This window comes from Narcine bancroftii, unplaced genomic scaffold (assembly GCF_036971445.1).
Source record: "Narcine bancroftii isolate sNarBan1 unplaced genomic scaffold, sNarBan1.hap1 Scaffold_166, whole genome shotgun sequence".
NCBI lineage: Eukaryota > Metazoa > Chordata > Chondrichthyes > Torpediniformes > Narcinidae > Narcine > Narcine bancroftii.
This window is the reverse complement of record NW_027211901.1, coordinates 2,845,415-2,866,654: the sequence shown is the minus strand read 5'-3', so window position 1 is coordinate 2,866,654 and position 21,240 is coordinate 2,845,415. Positions and strand designations below refer to the sequence as shown.

Here is a 21,240-nt window from a genome sequence, read left to right as displayed (position 1 = left end):
AGAGATGCAGTTGTATTTTGCTAGTTGCAGACTGTCAGGAGACCTTGAAGACAGATGTCTTGTCTCTTGATTCATTCTGTACCATTGTTATTAAATTAAAAAATGGGTTGGCTTTTTAAAGCTTGAACGCAAAAGGCTGGTCCAGATAGACAACATACAAACAAGCCCTTCGGCCCCTCTCTCCTGCTGGCCAGGCTGTTGTAATCAGTCCATATTCCTCTCCCCTTTTTCATTCTTTGCTCCCATCCAGCTCATGTTGCCTTGTCAATCTCACGGCCTGTGAGAAGAAGCTATTTCCCTGCCTGGCTGCTCTGCTTTTATTCCTCCACATCTCCTTCCTGATGGCAGGGGGTCAAAGATGCTCTGTGCTGGATATCTATGAGTCTCTTTACAGATCCCATTCCTGCAAACAATCAGGGGACCCTTGTCTTGAGGTTCCACCCATGTTGCCTCTCCCTCAGCACTCTCTTGTCAGAACACAACTGCATCCTCCTTCCCCTCCTCCACCAGGTCTCAGTACCTCGCTGACAATTCCAGTCAGCTGCCATGTCTATACCCTTCCCCACCTAAACCGATGGATCAACCAGCACCTTCTCTCCTCAAGAGTCCAAGGAATCCACTCTCTCGCAATGTTCTGCTATCGAATGACCTGCATCCTCCTTCCCCCTTTGTTTCCTCCCGTTATCAGGCACCTGGATGGACCCCAACCTGTTGAAACTACCCGTGTTCTCTCTGATCTCTCTGTGCCTCTGCCCTCCATCCAGGGGTCTTGGTTGTCATGTGGGGCTGGTGGAGAAAAATACACCAACTCAAGGAGATGGTGAGCACTTTGGAGACCCCCAGCTCCAGGAGACCAGGAGCAGTACAGAGACCCCCAGATCCAGGAGACAGCGAGAACCACAGAGATGTCCAACTCTTATCAATCGGCGAAAACCTGATAACCAGGTGCAAGGTGCAAGATGCAAGGAACTCTCAGTACTGCTGCATGTGGGATAGGTGTGGCCCATCCCCACACCTTCACCCTGGCAATTCCGAAAACAGTCTTCCCATTCATGTGGGGGTCCAAAATGGGTAGAATCTGGAAAAGGACCATGTTCGTCATCAATCAATGGGTGCAAGGGTGTAACCAGCATGGCCATGATTGTGTGTGGCTGTGCGTGGAACCAAAGAGCAAGGGCACCAAAAGCAGCTATGTGCTGAGGTTCTACCTGGCTCAGGTTTTGCAAAAGATTTGTCTGGCCCTGGTGACACACGATGTCCCAGTCAGCAGGACTTTGCCACATCTCCTTCCTGGGAATGGTTTCATCGACAAACAATTTTGACCACAAGGCCATCAGGCAGTGGTCAGCAGAGAATTGCTGACACAGTGACTCTAGGACTCAATGGGATACATAGGGGTGGTTCCCTGAGCAGAGCATCCAGAGACAGAAATCCAGAGCTGCTGGAAGACCAGAAACTCAGTGAAAGATGCCCTTTGGTCTGCCTGAAATCCAGATGGGAGTAGCAAACACGATGACATCTGCCCAAAGCAAAGGGAGGAAGGTTTAGGGGAGATATCAGGGGTATCCACCCAGAGTTGTGGGTGCCAGGAATGCCTTGCCAGGAGTGGTGATGAAGGCCAAAACATTAGGGGCTTTTAAGGGGTTCTTAGTCACATTGAGGGGCTGAGACCAAGGAGGATATTCTCCAACAGCAGAGGGAGGCAGTAACCACAAGATGTCAAAGTGGTGGCAATGAAGCTAAACATAGACCATCTAAGGTGACTGTGCGCCCGTCTGCAGGAATTTGGACTAACTATAAACCTTGCTTAGTGCCAGTTCAGGCTGGAAACGTTCGGCGTCAAATCAACAGGCACATAACTAAACCCCTCCTTAAAAAGGTAGAGGCCGTTCAGTGCTTCTACAAACCTCCCTCCACAGTGAAGGGGGCTGTAGGAATTCACCGCTACGATTAATTTTTATCACCGATTCATACCGGTAGTGGCCCGCATCTTGTGGAGAAAGGTAAAGACATTACCTGGGACAATGATGATTTGTAGGGGTTCCAGAAGGCCAAGGACGCACTGGCCAACGCCACACTTCTGGTACACGCCAGGCCAGAAACACCCAAATTCTCACAGTAGATGCTTCCAGCACAACAGTACGAGGCACACTGGAACAATTCATCGATGGGCAATGGCAGCCCCTGGCCTTCTTTAACAGACACCTCTGGCCACCCAAACTCAACTACACCACCTTTGGTTGAGAGCAATATGTGCTGTTCCTGGCAGTCAGGCACTTGAGGTATTTTTTGGAAGGTAGACAATTCAGAGTCTTCATGGACCAAAAGCCATTAACTTTTGCCTTCCATAAAGTGTTGGACCCATGGTCGGCCAGGCAGCAGCTACTCCTCTCATATGAGTCTGAGTTCACTACAGATATGCAACACATCGTGGGTGATTAACTGCCTCACCTTGCAATCAAGTCTGTCCAGGCCCTGTCCCAGGAAATAGACTATTTCACCCTAGGAAGGTGATGGCAGGAAGACCCTGAGATCCTTGCATGCAGGACAGCAGTTTCAAGGCTCAGGCTGGAGGATGTTGCCATCGAACCTGATAAATAGACGTTCCTCTGCGACATTTCAATGGCAAACCCCGCCTCATCATGCCGGCAGCATGGAGATGACAGTTTTTTGATGAGATGCAAAACCTAACGCACCCAGCGATCAGTCCTGTCAAAATGGCTGTCAGTAGTTTCGTCTTGCAGAGCCTCCGGAAACAGGTTGTCACTGGGCCAAGACCTGAACACTCTGCCAAATGACCAAAATGCAGACATACGTGAAGGCATCACCCCCAGACATTCAACTCATACATACGTGAAGGCATCACCCCCAGACATTCAACTCAGCACCACGTAGGTTCAGCCACGTCTACATTGACATTGTAGGGTCATTACTGGCCTCCCACGGGGCGTTATCTTCTCACCATGATTGCCTGCTCCATGAGGTTCCCCGAGGCGGTCCAGCTGGCTGACACAACCACTTGTGTCCTCCATTAAATTGGAAGCGGTTATAAATATGTAGGAGTGATTGATAATAAATGGTCTCCCTTGTAGTTGGGGTACAATGTATTTCTTGAGATCAGAGGAATCCAGGAGCCAGCACAAAGTGATCCTGTGTTTCCCAATAATTTGATAGTTGGGGTATTAGAAAGTGGATGGGCCGAAGGGTCTTCTGCTCCTTCGACTGCCTCTCTTTTCTGTCCTGCGATGCTGATTCGGTAGGGCTGTGTGTTCCCTCGCTTGCTGATTGGTTGCTTCAGTTGCGCGAGCCAATGGGCTGATTCGGTGAGGCTGCTATTGGATTGGAAGCTGAAGTCGGGTTAGATTGATGGGCGGGTTCGCGGGCTGATTGGCTCTTGCTGTGAGGAGGCGGGACTTTGGTGACGGCGTCGTCTGCTCGGGGTCCGTCGCGTCGAACGGGAAGAAGTTGGCGGCAGCGCCGGGACATTCCTCAGCCGCGCGGTCCAGGAAAGCGGGCGACCCGCAGCCCGCCGGGCCACATCTGGGATCAGCCGGTACCAGCGGGGTATTTGGTGGAGCCGAGGCGTCGGTGCAAGGCCTGGTGGCGCCAACAGGGCGAGGCCGGAGGCCGCGGGGTAACTGGCAGCGGGAGGGGGAGGGGCAAGAAGGAGGTTTGCACGTGTTTGATTGGAGCATGCGCGGTGGGTTCGCGACTTGGCGTTCGGTTCGCGCATGTGCGAACTGACGGCACTAAGCGAACCTGTTGCGCAAGCGCCATTTGAGTAGTCGCGCATGCGCACGGAAATTAAGATGGCTGCCCCCAGCCGATGGACACTGAGTCACAAAGTTAATTCGCACATTTTGGGTCTTACGTGCCCTGTGTCTCTGTTCTCGTTTGTCAAATCATTTGATTTTAAAAATAGGCGCTTAGACTTCAGGGCTCCTCACACGGGGGAAAAACTCCGACTTGCGACCATTGTGGGATCTGTCTGATCCTTTGGGCTCCATTACGGTCGCAAGTCGGGGAGGGCATGTCGGGTCATTGGGTCGCTTCGCAAGGGACGGAAAACCAATCCATTTTCTTTGCTTCCAAATGCTCATAGAATGTGTCTGATTCCATCCGTTTTTCCTGTTGTAGAATCACATTCTTCATAAAGTTAGATGATTTTTTAAAAGTTGTGTCACTTGAACAATAATGCTCCAACCCTTCTGATCCTGACGTGTTTAAAATGTAATGTTTCTCAGTTACTTGTTCAAATGCCTTAGTCACATTGTGGGGCTGAGACCAAGGGACTTTGGTGTTAACAATACAGAGTAAAGATTTCACCAATCCTTTTGAATGTATGATCTCTGGGATTTCTGGTTGTGTTTTCTATTTAGGTTGGTGTATCTTGCAGACCTGTTTGGTTGCAGCAAGTAAGAAGTTATCGCGTAGTAGCATTCGCGGCGGCAGCGCTACCAAATAAAGAGACGTCCACACAAGATAGTGTAAAACAAAGACTGACTTTACTGGTTTAAATTCCCCATGTGTGCTCCCTGGCCCGCCCACTTCTGGTGACGTACCCCTTGACATCCAGCAATGACGTCATTGCATCGTGATGTCACTCTCCAGCCGGCCGGCCGCTGCGCGGAGTGAAGGGCTGCTCAGTCCGCACATGGCGCTTGGCGCGGGTTTCTTCTTGGCAATGAAGTGGAGTCCGTGCCATCTTGGACTGTCTGTGTGTTGCTGCGATTTCGCTTTTTTTTGCTCACCCCGTTGCTTGGCGTGCTACAATCTCAGTGTTTATAACGGGGGAATTCTTTCAGTATTTCATTTACATTTGTTACAGAATTCTTCCTAGATTATCTGTGTAACATTGAAGGTTATGGGTTTTCATGAACAGCAATCATGATTCTACTCATAATTTGGTGACGAAATGGATGGGATACTTTTTTGCTAATGCCCCATGGGAATTGAAATAAAGATGAAGTGACAAACTTAGAAAGGTTTGTTTCCCCTTCTTTTTAAGCAGGATGTCCAGATGATTTTCATCTTGCTTGCTGAATTAAAATGTGATTTGTCTGTTCTTATTGGCAGCTGCCATATTGGCAGCTGCCATATTGGCATTGCAAGGAGAAATGGGAAATGGGTCAGGTCCTTGGTGGTCCCAGTAATGCAATGGAGAAAGATGTCACAGGGCTGAATGTGGTTTAGGGAGAGAGAAGGTATTAATTTTTAGGAAACATATGTGGCCAGCCACCTATCAATATTTTTTCTCAAATAGAAACTCCTGCTGGTAGAAGCCATTTCCTGCTTTGAACAGGCCCAATGTGATTATCTAAGCAAATATTGTTTCGAGCTCAAAGGACCCCAAAACCCAGCAGCAATAGACATTCACCAAGACAGGTGGTTTTTAAAACAGAAGTTATTTTTAATCAACTTTAAACATGGAAATAGAATGAAACTTTAACTTAACTCTATACTTAACTAACCCAAATTAACCCCCTTCAAATTGTAAGCGCACATATTTGTAATGTTTTTAAATTTCATGAAAAGTTCTTTGGTTCACAGTTCAATCTCACTTCTCCTTCTTCCAAGTTCTCTGGATACAGGCAATTCTTCAGCTGTGCACAGAATGGAACATGTATACATTTCACCAGGTTTTGGTGCTTGAAAGGTAAATGTTTACCGCTCAGGAAGGTTCTTGTAGGGTTTGCAGAGAGTGATTTGTTGTTCCAGGATTTCCACAACTGAGGTACCACCATTAGTCACCTCAATGTCTCGCTGATGAAACTTGCCCCGTCAGGGTTTTCCAGATGGTAACTTCTTTCTTTAAGCTACCACAGAGTTCCATTCCTCTTATTCCTTTGTGTGTGTTTGCCGCTATAGATTGGTGATCCCGAAGTTAAGATTTAACAAATTTGAATCATTATGGAAAAGGAGGACATTTCAACACAGCAACAACTGCCGCTGCCATGACAGTTAATGCAGTTGGGCTTCATTTGCCTCCTTTGTGGACACATCAGCCACATATTTGGTTTCTTCAAGCTGATACCCAGTTTCATTTTTGGTTTAAAACGGCGGGAGACACAAAATTTTGGCATGTCGTGATTACATTGGGCGTGGCCACTGCATTGTGAGTAAGCAAGTTTATTGCTCATCCTCCAGCAGAAAACCAGGGCACCAGGTTCCGGCAGTTTCTTCTTGACACATTGGAACTTACTTGATGAATGTGGATTTGAACATGGGAGGCCAAACTGACAAGAATCCATCAGACCTTATGAATGAGAATTTGGCATTGTCAGATGGTCCTTCCCATTGTCTGCTTTTTGAAGCCTTATTTCTGTCAAAACGTCCCGCTCACGTGGCGATACACATTGGTAACATGGATTTTCGCCATCTTCATGACGTGGCTCAAGAGGCTGACAGGCTCTATCGTACTCCTACACAAGAGTCTGCCCCAATACATCCTGTTTCTGTTGCAGAAACATCTCCCGCATCCTACCAAACTCCAGTATCTGCAGTCCAAATCAAGAAAGAGGAACATGCTGATGTACATCGAGAATGGTATTTTTACCATCGCCGCTGGGGAAACTATGCCCATAAGTGCATCCAGCCATGTACCTACTCCAAAAAGAGGTCAGGAAACGAGAGAGCCGTAAGCTGGCATATATACAGGCCTATTGTATCTTCAGGATGATGCGGGTAAGCACAAATTTCTTGTAGACACAGGTGCTGAACTTAGTTTGCCGACGTATTTTGAAAGGACTCAAAAAACAGCACTTGACCCTGAGAGCGGCGAATGAAACTGCCATTCCAAGTTTTGGCACTAGATGAGTCGGAATAGGTGGAACCACGTTCCATTGGAATTGTGTCCTCGCTTCTGTCGCTCAACCTATTTTGGGTGGGGATTTTTTATGTTCCCACAACTTATTGGTAGACATAAAGCGTAGAAAATTCGTTTACGTCACCATCTTTCGGACATATCCACTGGTGTGCATCAAGGGGAGAGTTTCACAGCTCGGAGTACATACGTTACACAACGACGCATGTATTGCTCTACTCACTGAGTTTCCCCATATTCTCATCTGAACTCCAATGCTTCAAGAATAGTCCATAGTGGGTTTCATTACATAGACACATCAGGTCCACTGGCCCATGCCAGGGCTCGATGTCTGGTGCCTGATAAATTGCGACAGAATTTAAAGCAATGGAAGAATTGGGTATCATCCGATGCTCAATGAGCCCTTGGGCCTCACCTTTGCATATGGTAGCCAAGGAGACAGGCGGATGGAGACACTGCAGCGACTACTGTAGGCTTAATGATGTCACAACACCTGACAGATACCCAATTCCACACATACAGCATTTCGCCGCTCATCTGCAATCATTGCCGCATACTTTCAAAGATTGATTTGGTTAAGGTATATCATCAGATACCGATTCATGAGAATGATATTACCAAGACAGCAATTATTATGCCGTTTGGTCTTTATGAATTCCTCAGAATGCCATTTGGTATGAATGCTGCGCAAACTTTTCAGTTGCTTATGGACGCTGTAGGCAGAGATTTAGACTTTGCGTTTATTTATTTGGACAAGTTCCTTGTAGCAGTCAAAATGAGCAAGGTCACCACCTCCATTTGCACTGCCTTTTCCAATGGCTCCCAGACTTTGGACTGACAATTAACCTTGAGAAGTGTCAATTTGGCAGGTGAACCATAGAATTCTTAGGGCATCAAATTAAAGCAGATGGCATATCTCCGTTATCAGGCAAGGTAGACGACATCCATAAAATCTCCAGACCTATCACTGTCAAAGGGCTGGAGAAGTTTTTGGGAATGATAATTTTTTTATCACAGATTTATTCCCGGGATTGCTGACATGCTGCAACCCCTGTTTGGCATCATCTCTGCTCCAAACAAAAACATTACCTAGACCTCAGAAGCAGAGGCTGCATTTATATCCGCCAAAGAGGTATTACCCAAAGCAGCAATGCTTGCGCATCCAAATCCTGAAACTGCTTTTATGCCTCAGGAACAGCTGTGTGCAGTTCTGGAACATACGTCAATGCCCATTATCAGCCCCTTGCCATCTTGAGTCGTCATCTAAGAGCAGTGGAAATGAAATACAGCGCCTTTGATCGAGAGCTATTAGCACTTTATCTGTCTATAAGGCACTTTTGTTATATCTTGTAAGGTCAACATTTCACCATATTCACAGACCATAAACCGCTCATTTTCGCCTTGAGCAAATTCACAGATCTTTGGTTGGCAAGACAACAACTACATTTGTCCTACATTTCGGAGTTTACTACGGACATACGTCATATTTCAGGAAGGGACAATCTGGTCGCAGAATTGCTCTCTAGATCAAGTGTGTGCCATATTCAAGGTGGAGTCAACATTACTGAACTGGCTGCAGCACAATCTGCGGATCCGGATATACAGGCACACAGTATAGCTATCACTGGACTCGACATTCAACAGGTGGCACCACAACATGACATTTACAATCTATCACACTCATCCATCTGGACTTCAGTCAAAGTAATGTCAAACAAGTACATGTGACATGGGCTGAAAAAAGACGTCACTCAATGGGCCCGAACGTGTATATCCTGCCAATCTGTGAAAATTCCGCACCACACCAAGGCACCCCTGCAGTCATTCCCGACAACACGCAAAAGATTAGTGCATGTGCACGTGGATCTGGTTGGACCATTACCAGTATCACAGGTCATGAGGTATATTCTCATGGTAGTTGACCACTTCACACGCTGGCCAGAGGCCATTCCATTACCAGTCAGTAATACTGAGGCATATGCGAGAGCATTCATCTTAAATTGGATTGCTAGATTTGGAGTGCCGACATACATAACCGTGGAGCACAGTTCACTTTGGCATTATGGGCTTCCTTGGCTCATTTTTGCGGTACACAGTTGCACCACACTACTGCGTACCATCCGCAGTCCAATGGCCTGGTGGAACGTTTCCATCATCAACTTAAATCTTCACTGAAGGCCTGAAGCACTGGCCCCAACTGGGTCGATGAACTACCTTGGGTTCTATTAGGAGTATGAACAGCTCCAAAAGAAAATCTGTCTACATCATCTGCAGAATTGTTGTTTTGTCTGGCCCTTAGAGTTCGAGGAGATATTCACTTCAGAAGCAATTCAGACATGGAATTCCTTCAGCAACTCCGTAAGGGTATTGCTAACAGCAAGCCATCCTCCACCAACTGGTATGGCAAACCTCGGCAACAAGTGCCCCAATCACTACTAAACACTGAATTTGTATTTGTATGAAGACAGGTTCCAGGGGCACTGTTACTAAAACCACATGAAGGACCATTTTGTTTGATTAAGAGATATGGAGTGGTATATACATTGGACATCGGAGGGCATCTGCAGCTATTGAGCGTGGACAGACTTAAACCCGCCATACGGACCCTACTTCACCAGTTCAGTGCCATCAACCCAGGCGACATGGACGTCTGCCTAAATCAAGCGTATCTGGCATCTTAAGTTATAGTGACAATTTTGGGGGGTGTGATATAGCGAGTGCACAGCGCGGTATTGTGAACTGCCACTGTCAATTCATAGACTTAATTGACAGATCGCGGGCTAACAGAGCTGGGTGACAAAGTACAGCAAGTGGATCAGTTGAAGCCCCTGCCTAAAGGTGCGGGGCACTAATGGCTCGTAACTTTAACCTGTTGGTCCTGTGGACCAGAAGGTATTCACTAACGAGCTCATTAACAGGCAGGAATAAAAGATCTGTGTATGTCTTCAATAAACCAGTCTTGAGTTGACTACCTTTGTGTGTGTTTGCCTTTATTTAGTAACATCTACCGCAGTAGCCGCTACAGGGTATTATTTTTTTTGTTAGAAATATCTAGATCAGCACAACATTTTGGGCCAAAGGGCTTGTACCGTCCTGTAATATTCTGTTATTTCGGTTATTGCTTAACTTTGAATATCTGTTGTAAGCAATGTGAGACTTCAATAATGTAGCAAATGTGCACAGCAACATTGCAGTCAGGAGTTTGTATCTCCTGGTTGACTTGAGCTTTGTGAAGGTTTGTATCTGGATTTGAGTCGTTTGACACCCGTCGATTTCTTAAATTGTGGCTCAAAAGCAACTGAAGTATTTGGAAACATCGTCATCAGTCCTCTTTCAAACTCGTCTGAATTTCTTGGTTGAAGAAACATTGCTCTGAAGCTTACTCTGCGAGAATTTATTTTCCTCTCTTGCAGGGAGGTTTCCGAATCTGTTCCACATGATGAATCTGTTCTCTTTTCAAAGAGACAGTGGAGTGGCTATTTTCTTCTTCAATGATTTCATAAACCCAGTCAAGGGCTGAACTCAGTCACCATTTGAAAATGGTAATGTTGCAAATACAAGATTACTTTTACTTTATTCATCAAAAGTGGCCATTTCCATGGACACAACGAAGCTGCCCTCTTGATCTCAAAGAGACAGTTAGAAGTGGTCTTCCTCCTTAAAATCCACTTGTTACTCCTGGTCAAAGGAGAAGACTACCTTCTCTGACAACTGTATCTCCAATCCTCTCTTCCCTACAGGATGGACAACTTCTGCCTTTCGTTTGTAATGTTTCTCCAAAATGTCTCATCACATGACACGTGCCACCATTTCTGCCTTTGAAGTCCACTATGTCTCTTCAAAAGGATGAATCGTGAGCCAACAGACTCCAGCCTGTCTGTGCAGGAACTTGAATCAAGAACTTGCTTATTCGAACCGCTGCCATCTCTCAGCACTCTATTGACTCAGTTTCAATTTCAATTTTAAGAACACAGATAATCAACAGATGGTCTCTCGGTTTGACCAGCAGTCTTTCCTGACTACACAAATTCTTCAGCTTTTCATAAAGCAAACACGCCATTGTTCTCAGTATCTCAAGAACCATTAAAACTTGCATTTTAAGTATGAGCTGTTTTGTGAAGTGTTTGTGTTTGTGACCTACACAACTCCTACAATCCATCTCTTTCAAAAACATGTCAATATACAATATTTAAATATATAATCTGTCACAGGTCAGATGGAGCATAGGAGTTGTGATAAAATCAATGGTGTCCTTGCAAAGAAAAAGGGGGGAGAGATATAATCCAGGTAGCTCTGGCGAGTTGAGTTTGTAATAGTTTGAAACTTGAACGTCTCTCTCTATTTCAGGAGACAATTTACTGTCAGGTAATTAAAAAATGTCATATCAGACAAAATTATTTTTTTCCTGCTGTGAGGCAGATAGATTTGCCATTGGCAGAAATTGCCTGAAATGCAAATTTGGCACCTGAATATTCAAATATTAGGCTTCAATTTATAATAATGCCCTTTCCATCCTTCTAGACATACGAGATTCTCCTCAAAGTTGAAAATGTTTTTATTTAGATGTGTTGGATTTCCTCGCCACCGCGAACTCTGGGGAAGGGGAGAACTAACACAGGGCACCAGAAAACAGGAAGACCACACACCATCAACATCTGAGAAGCAGAGGATTCAATCCACAGGTCAGTGACCATGGAAGCAGACCAGTGAGGGATTCTGCTGCTGAAGGAGCCTGTCAGAGAAAAAAGATAAAGACAGTCATGCTCTCCACCCACCATCCCGAACTCTGGGCCAAGTCACTGAGGGTCTGTGGATTCTCTTTCAATGCTCACAGACCAATCCAAGTCATTGGCAATGTGACCTCCTGTTTTGAACCTCTGACACAATTAGGAACCAATTACCACCCACTCATATCATAAGTCTGATACCTGATACTCTTTTAGCCAGTTTCGAACCAGTCTCTAGCAATCCACAGCCTGGTGTGAGTTCCTTGACTGCTTTCTCCAGATGCCCACAGCCTGCTTGGGTTCCTATCCTCAAATTTCAATAGCCTATCACCTATGTGGGACGAAAACCAACACATCTAAATAAAAAATTTTACAACTTTGAGGAGAATCTCATATGTCTAGAAGGATGGAAAGGGTATTATTATAAATTGAAGCCTAATATTTGAATATTCAGGTGCCAAATTTGCAAAAAATATAGAGTATATATTTCTCAAACTAATGTCATTTTTTTCAAAGGAATAAAACTTTGAAATTTTGCATGTCATCTTGGCATCCCTAAAAATAAATCTGATTTCCGAGTAAGTGCAATACATTTCCTCATCACCACTAACATGAATTTAACAAATTTCAATTGATACTTTAATAGTTTAAATTTGAGCCTTGTTCCATCAATATTTCCTAATAAGGGAAGGTTGGATTTTGCAGAAAAACAACTCCTAAAACTTGTTCCAAAAAAATTGTAATTCTCCCCAAAAAGATCTTGCATAAGGACAAAGCTAGGTTGAATGCAAGGAAGTTGCTACATCTTCACCACACCTAAAACATTGATCTGATAATTCTGATTTTATTCTATTCAATTTCTCTGGTGTAAGAAGTAACTGTAGAAGAAAAAAAAACTAGTTGTGAATTCCTTCATCACTGCTGCGGTGTGGAACTCTGGTCAATAGATCCAAAATGCTGAGTTGAAGTGAATTAATACAACTCCCTTGGATCACGTGATCTCTGTGGCCAAATTATCTTCCTGTAGAGTTTTTCATATCCAACTGCCTGAGTCACCTGACTCCAAGTGCAGCTTCAGATAAAATCCTTGCTGACATCTGCTACATTACTGATGTAAAAAGAATTAAACTGAACTAATTTATGTCTTACATTGAGATCCTTATATGGATCTACCCATATTTGCCAATCAATCACAATATTCAGATCCATTTCCCACCTTTGTCTCGACTTAAGAACTCCTCATTTAAAAGTTCCTACTTGTAATGAAGAGGCCATCATCGAAGTAAATTTTTTAACATTTCCTCTAGGAGGAATTTTTATTTCAGTACAACATGGTTGGTCCGAACATATCCTTCAAATATGTTCTTAGTTAGAAATAGCAAAAAAGATTGCTATGAGTTATATGATATTTATTACTCAGTTGCTCTGATGACATTAATTGACCCCTTTCATAACAATCTTCCACATTTATAATCCCCTTACGAAACCAGCTATCCAGAAATTGATGATCTTTTGAAAAAGATACGATGATTTTGAATCAAAGCCATTCTAGGTGATGAACATTCACTTACACCAATTTAATCATTTATTTTATTCCAGATATTAATCAAATGTTTCAAAATAGTGTATCTTTATCACCAACCATTAATATCAAATCCCACTTTTACATCACATCTTCTGCTTTTCTCTCTCCTATTTTATTTGATGGCAATGTTTCCCTTTCAAAAAAGGAAGCAGGAAATCTCATTTGAGCTGCTCGATAACAATTTTTAAAATGAGGAAGCTGTAGTCCTGTCAATGCAGAATTTGCATTGGGTCACTTGTAACATGGGATTCAATCGGAAATGTGTTCACATGACATAAAACCACTATGCAGACTGTTTTCTATGAATAGAATACAAGAGGAGGGTTGTCTAGGTCTTCCACAGGATTTAGATCACAAGATATAGGAGCAGAAGTAGGCCCATCGAGTCTGTTCCACCATTCTTCCACTCAGCCCCACTGCCCAACTTTCTCCCCATAACACTTGATTCCTTGATTAATCAAATACCTGTCAATCTCTGCCTTAAATACACCCAATGACCTCAGTTTCACAGATTCACAACCCATTGACAAAATCAATTTTTACACATCTGTTTTATCACCTTTTTATCCTGAAATTATGCTCTCTTGTCGTAGAATCACCTACCATGGGAAGCATCTTTGCCATATCTTCCAGCATTTGAAATGCCTCTTAGGTCCCCCTTATCCTTCTGTACTCCAACTAGTACAGTCAAAGAGTCAACAATTGTTCCTCATACACTAACCCTTTCATTCCTGATATTCAAGTAAATCATCTCTGAACCTTCTCCAACACCAGCACATCTTTTCTCAAATACGGCATCAAAAACTCTAATACTGATTGAATGGAAAGGAATTCTCCAACGACACATACACAACAGTTAAATGATATTTACAAAAAAAATATTGAAGAGTAAATTAATAACTTTCAAAAGATGCCAGGACCGTTTAATGGACTATTATCATAACCTAAAAAATTAGGGTTGTTTAGAAGCTTGGTGCAGTGTTATGACACCGGAGGATCTCAAAACCCAGCAGCAATAGATATTCACCAGAAAAATGGTTACTTAAACAAAAGTTGATTTTAATTATCTTTAAACATGAACATGGAATTACACTTTAACTTATCACTATTTTACTACTTGAACTTACTTTATCTAACTTAACCCCCTTCTAATTCTAAGTGCACATGTGTGTAATGTGTGTGTAAGTTCAGAAAAGTTCTTTGGTTCACAGTCTCATTCCTCCAAATACACTGGTTGCAGGCCATTCTTACACTGTGCCCAGAATTTAACATATATAAAGTTCACCAGGCTATGGTGCTCGAAAGGTAAATGTTTACTGTTCAGGAAGGTTTATGTTGGTTTTCAGAGAGAGGTGTGTTTTTCAGGGAAGTATTAGGGTGTTTTTGACTCAATGTACCAGCATCTGAAGTCCGTTATCTCTTCAGAAAGCTTTGATAGCTTTAGCGTGGAGAAGAGCTGAGCCAGGACTTTGCAGGTATTTAAGGGTGTGTGTGGGCAGGGTTTGTTCTGGACCAACAATCTCACCAAATGACTCTGCTTGAAATCAAGATTCAAACCATTTTGAGAAAAACAACAGGAATTGTTCAACAAGAGCCTGGTGTTCCCTGATGAGTTTTCTTTCAATAGTGGAAATGATTTTTTTTAAAAGCCCGTTAATCTTCCTGATACAGATCTTTGTATTTAACTGTCGGGTTGCAACCTGTTGTTAACTTGGAGGCATTTAATGGGGTGACTGGGAGGTATCTTTGCTTTAACCAACCAGTTCTATTGCAATTTTCCAGCTGTAGGATGTGTTGCATTTGCTTGCAAGTTTAGCAAGTGGGATTATGATGTGAAACTGCATGTCACAGCGCCATTTTTGTTTTTGAAAATGCAAATATGAAAATTTTAACTTTGGTCTCCTTGGTTTGCTTAAGTTTACAGAGGAGATGTTGGGTCAAGCCGAGAAGACAGAGTTGGATGCCCATTTGGTGAATCTGCTGGGCAAAGCAGAAAGCACAAAGCGAGGGTCTAACAAAATAATGAAGCAGACTGAAGTGCCATTGAACCAAATCCAAGTAAAGAATTTAATTTTGTGCGGCGTACTTAAGAGACCTATTTAAATGAACAAAATCTGATTAGAATAGAAGTTTATGGAATGTTTTGAAGTTGCCACAAAAAAATGGAGCATATAAATTAGATGTTGTAAATAAGAGAAATGAACAATACAAAGAGCCTGGTGTCACAGTATCTGCCTCACTCTAATGCACATCACCACTAAACTTTCTTCCCACTGTGAATCTGGTGTCACAGTATCTGACACAGTTAATCGTACATCACTGTTAAACCTCCTCATTGCTCTGAACCCGGTGTCACAGTTTCTGTCTCAGTGCACCATACATCACCGTTAAATCTCCCCACTGTGAAGCTGGTGTCACAGTATCTGACAACGTTTATTACTGTTTTATAGTTTACATTACTGTTACACTTTCTCACCACTGTGAACTCAGTGTCACAGAATATGTCTCATTGTACCATACATCCTTGTTAAACCTTCTCCCCTGTGAAACTGGTGTCACAGTATCTGCCTCAATCTACCGTACATCACCTTTAAACATTCTTCCCATTGTGAACCAGGTGTCACAGTATCTAATACAGTTTTTTGCACATTATTGTTAAACGTTTTCACTGATGTGAACCCATTGTCTTAGTATCGATCTCACTCTACCGTACACCACCGTTAAACAATCTCCCCACTGTGAAACTGGTGTCAATGTATCTTCCACAGTTTATAGTACATCACTGTTAAAGCTTTCCACTACTGTGAACTTGGTGTCACAGTATCTGCCAAAGTCTAACTTACATCACCAGTAAACCTTCTACCCACTGTGAGCCTGGTGTTACAGCATCTGCCACAGTTTATCGTACACCCATTAAACATTCTCACCACTATGAACACGGTGTCACAGTATCTGCCTCAGTTCGCCATACATCACCGTTAAACCTTATCCCCAATGTGGACCTAGTGTCACAGTACCTATCTCAAATGACCATACATTACCACTAAACCTTCTTCAGACTGTGAACCTGGTGTCACAGTATCTGACACTTTATCATACATTACTGTTTAACCTTTTCATCCTGTGAATCTTGTGTCACAGTATCAAACTCAGTCTACCATTTATCATCGTTTAAGCTTCTCCTCACTGTGGACCTAGTGTCACGGTATCTATCTCAAATTAGCATTCATCACCAGTAAGCCTTCTTCAGACTGTGAACCTGGTGTCACAGTATCTGACACAGTTTCTTGTACATTATGGTTAAACCTTTTCGTGCTGTGAACGTTGTGTCATAGTATCAGACTCAGTCAACCATTCATCATCGTTTAAGCTTTTCCCCCTGTAAACCTTGTGTCACAGTACTGCCCTAGTCTAGCGTACATCACCAATAAAATACCTTCTCACTACTGTGACCTCGGTGTCACAAAATCTGCCAAAGTCTACCGTATACCACGTTAAACATTCTCCCCAGTGTGAACCTGCTGTTACAGTATCTGACACAGGTTATCGTACATTATTGTTAAACCATTTTCCTAATGTGAATCCATTGTCTTAGTATCTATCTCAGTCTATCATACATCTCCATTGAACAATCTCCCCACTGTGAAGCTGGTGTCAGAGTATCTGCCTCTGTCTATTGTATCCCACCATTAAACATTCTCCCAACAGTGAAACCAGTGTCACTTTATCTGCCACAGTTTACCGTACATCATTGTTTATCCTCAACCCCCTGTGTACCCAGTGTCACAGTATCTGCCTCAGTCTACCATAGTTAAATCTTCTTCCAACCGTGACCCTGGGGTCACAGTCTCTTCCACACTTGATTGTACATCACTGAAAAACCTTCTCCTCATTGTGAATCCGGTGTCACAGTATCTGCCTCTGACTTCTGTCATCACCATTAAACCACTCACCACTGTGAACCTGGTGTCAGTTTATCTGCCACAGCTTATTTTTCATCACCCTATATTCTTTTTCCCATTGTAAACCCGGTGTCACGGTATCTGTTTCAGACTCCCCTAAATCACCGTTGAACCTTCTACTCACTGTGTACCCAGAGTCTCAGTATATGCCTCAGTCTAACGAACATCACAATTAAAATGTCTCCCCACTGTTAAATCTGTGTCACGGTATCTGCAACAATGTATCGCGTTTCACGTTTAAACCTCGTCCACACTGTGAACGTGGTGTCACAGTACCTACCACAATTCGTCGAACCTCAACGTTAAACCATCTCACTAATGTGAACCCAGTTTCACAGTATTCGGCTCCGTCACTGTACATCACTGTTAAACCTTCTACCCACTGTGAACCCGGTACAACAGTGTATGCCAGAGTTTATTTTGTATCAGTGATAAACCTTCTCCCCACTGTGAACCAGGTTTTCACAGTATCTGAGACAGTTTATCATTCATCACTGATAAACCTTCTCATTGATCTGAATCCAGTGTCACAGTTTCTGTCTCAGTGAGCCATACATCACCGTTAAAGCTTCTCCCCACTGTGAATCTGGGGTCACAGTATCTTCCACAGTTTATTTTACAGCACTGATAAACCTTCACCCCATTGTGAACCTGGTTTCACATTATCCGACACAGTTTATCGTACATTACCTTTCTCACTGCTGTGAACCCGGTGTCACAGTATCGGTCTCAGTCTACATTAAATCAATGTTAAACCTTATCCCCACTGTGCACCTGGTGTCACAGAACCTGGTACAGTTTATCGTTAAACCTGTTAAACCTTCTCACTACTGTAAAACCGGTATCACTGTATCTGCAACAGTGTATCGTATAAAACCGTTAAACCTCCTTCCCACTGTGAACCTGGTGTCACAGCAGTATCTGACAGTTTATCATGCGTCACTGATGAACCTCCCCACTATGAATCTGGTGTAACAGTATCTACCTCAGACTCCCATAAAACACCATGAAATCTTTTCCCCACTGTGTACCCGGTGTCACAGTACAAGCCTCAGTCTACCAAATATCAGCATTAAGCCTTCTCCCCGCTATGAAAATGGTGTCACAGTATCTACCTCAGTCAAACATACATCACTGTTAAACCTTCTTCATACTGTGAACCTGGTGAAATAATATCTCCCTAAGTCTCCCGAAAATCACCATTAGAATTTCTCCCCACTGTTAACTCTGTGTCACGGTATCTGCAACAATGTATTGCGTTTCACCTTTAAACCTCTTCCACACTGTGAAACTGGTGTTACAGTACCTGTCACAGTTCATTGAACCTCAACGTTAAACTATCTCACTAATGTAAACCCAGTTTCACAGTATCCGTCTCAATCTACCATACATCACCATTAAACCTTCTACCCACTGTGAACCCGGCATAACAGTATATGCCAGAGTTTATTTTGTATCACTGATAAATCTTCTCCCCACTGTGAACCTGGTTTTCACAGTATCTGACACAGTTTATCATTCATCACTGATAAACCTTCTCATTGATCTGAATCCGGTGTCACAGTTTCTGTCTCAGTGCGCCATACATCACGTTAAAGCTGTCTCCCACGGTTCCCCACTGTTTCCCACCAGTTCCCCACTTTTCCCCATGGCTGCCCACTGTTCCACTCATTTCCCAATCTGTTCCCTACTGTTCCCCCATTCTCTACAGTTCGCTATCTGTTCACCACTGCTCCCCACTATTCACCTCTGTTCTCCACTGTTCCTCAGTGATCCCCACTTTTCCCCATCTCTTCCATCCATTCATAATTTTTTCCCACTGTTGCCCTCAATACACCATTGTTCCCCAACAGTTCCCCTCTGTTCCTCACTGTTCCCCACCTGTCACACACTTTTGACCAATGTTCCACACTTTCTCCAATGTTCGCCTTTTGTTCCCCATTGCTCTCCCCTGTTACCCTGTGTTCCCCTCTGTTCCCCACAGTTCTTCACTGTTCCCCACTTTTCTCCAGCTGTTCCTGAACTGTTCCCCACTGTTACCCTCTGTTCCCTATTGTTCTCCATTTCTCCCACTTTTCCTTACTGTTCCACATCTCTTCCCCACTGTTCCCCACAGATCCCAACTGTTACCAACTGTACCCCATGGTTCCCCATTGTTGCCCATCAGATGCTCCTCTGTTTCCAATCTATGCCCCATTTTTCCACATTGTTTCTCACAGTTCTCCACTGTTCACCATCTGTTCCTCACTGCTCCCCAGAATTACCCACTGTTCCCCATGGGTCCACTCTGTTCCCCAGCTGTCCCCCCCTGTTCCACACTCTTCCCTACATTTCCTCACTGTTCTGCATCTGTTCTGCCAAGTGCAAGTGAGGACAAAAATGGAAGGTTAAGACAAATTAATGTGTGGCTGAGGGGGTGGTGTAAAAAACAGGGTTTTGGCTTCTTGGACCATTGGGGTTTCTTTTGGGGAAGACATTACTTTTACAAAAAGGATGGGTTACACCTAAACCCAAAAGGTGTCACTATATTGGCAGCTAGGTTTGGTGCAGCCGTCGGATGCGGTTTAAACTAATTTGGCACTGGGATGGGAACCTGTATGATAAGCAAAGGACAGGAAAGATAAAATAGGAAAAGTTGTGTTAGGCAGTGAAAGTAAAAATCAGAAAGAGCAACGAGGGTGAAGAAAGCAAATCTGAAGGCTTTATATGTTAATGCAAGAAGCATTAGGAACAAGGAAGATGAATTAGCTGTGGAAATTGAGACAAATAAATACGATTTGATTGGGATTACAAAGCATGGCTGCAAGGTGGGAAAGCCTGGGAACTTAACATTCCGGGGTATACAATATTTAGGAGGGGTAGACAAGAAAGAAAAGTGGATGGGGTAGCTTTGATGGTGAGAGAAGGAACCGACTCAATTGACATGAAGGATATTAACTCGGAAGATACGGAATCTATATGGGTAGAACTGAGGAATAGCAAGGGGTGGAAAACGTTGGTGGAGATGGTCTATAGGCCTCCAAATAGTAATGTAGAGGTGAGGGAAGGCATAATAAGGGAAATTAGAGAAACGTGTAATAAGGGAACAGCTGTCATTATGGGAGACTTTAATTTACATATCGATTGGACTAGTCAAATTAGTAAAAATACTGAGGAGGAAGATTTCCTTGAATGTTTACGGGATGGTTATCTAGACCAATATGTCGAGGAACCAACTCGGGAGCAGGCCATTTTAGACTGGGTATTATGCAATGAAAAGGGGCTAATCTGCAATCTTGTTGTACGATGCCCTTTGGGTAGGAGCGATCACACTATGATTGAATTCTCACTCAACATGGAGAGTGAAGAAATAATAACCGAGACCAGGGTCCTGAATTTAAATAAAGTGAATTATGATGGTATGAGACGGGAGTTGAGTAAGATTGATTGGGTGGTTTATGGGGTGGGGGGGGGAGGTGTTGACGGTGGATAGACAATGGAAAGCATTCAAAGATCTAATGGAAGAATTGCAGAAATCGTTTATACATAAAAGTAAACCAAGAAAGGTGACTCAACCGTTGATAACAAGGGGAATTAGAGACAGCATTAGGTCCAAAGGGAGAGCATTTCAATTGGCCAAAAAAAGTACCAAATGCGAAGACTGGGAACAGTTCAAGATGCAGCAAAGGAGGAGAAAGGGATTAATCAAGAGGGAAAAATAAATTATGAAAGTAAGCTTGCGGCAAACATAAAAACCAACTGCAAAAGCTTTTATAGATATGTCAAGAGGAAAAGATTGGTGAAATCCAGAGTAGGTCCCTTTCAGTCAGAATCAGGGGAATATATAATGGAGAATAAGGAAATGGCAGACCAATTAAATTCTTACTTTAGATCTGTTTTAACAAGAGAGGATACAAATAACCTCTGAAGGATGTTGGGAAACATACAAGGGAGGAGCTGAAATAAATCAGTATTTCTAAGGACATGGTCGGGAAAATTGAAGGGATTGAAGGCCAATAAATCCCAAGGGCCTGATAATCTACATTCTAGGGTACTTAAAGAAGTGGACATTCAGATAGTAGATGCTTTAAAATTATTTTCCAGAACTCGATAGACTCAAGGTCATGGATTGGATGGTAGCTAATGTTACCTCACTATTTATAA

General features: G+C 43.3%; 1 protein-coding gene and 1 long non-coding RNA gene across 2 annotated transcripts in view; one reads left to right on the top strand and one right to left on the bottom strand.

Moving 5' to 3' along the window:
• Positions 1 to 21,240, bottom strand: part of LOC138750556 (endogenous retrovirus group 3 member 1 Env polyprotein-like) — a 474,937-nt gene that overhangs the window by 79,724 nt on the left and 373,973 nt on the right. The gene's annotated exons all lie outside the window — the stretch shown is intronic.
• LOC138750560 (uncharacterized) overlaps positions 15,063 to 21,240 on the top strand; it is a 120,001-nt gene continuing 113,823 nt past the window's right edge. The window contains exon 1 of the long non-coding RNA XR_011349385.1: positions 15,063 to 15,193. This is a non-coding gene — a long non-coding RNA (uncharacterized lncRNA). The remainder of the gene's footprint in view (positions 15,194 to 21,240) is intronic.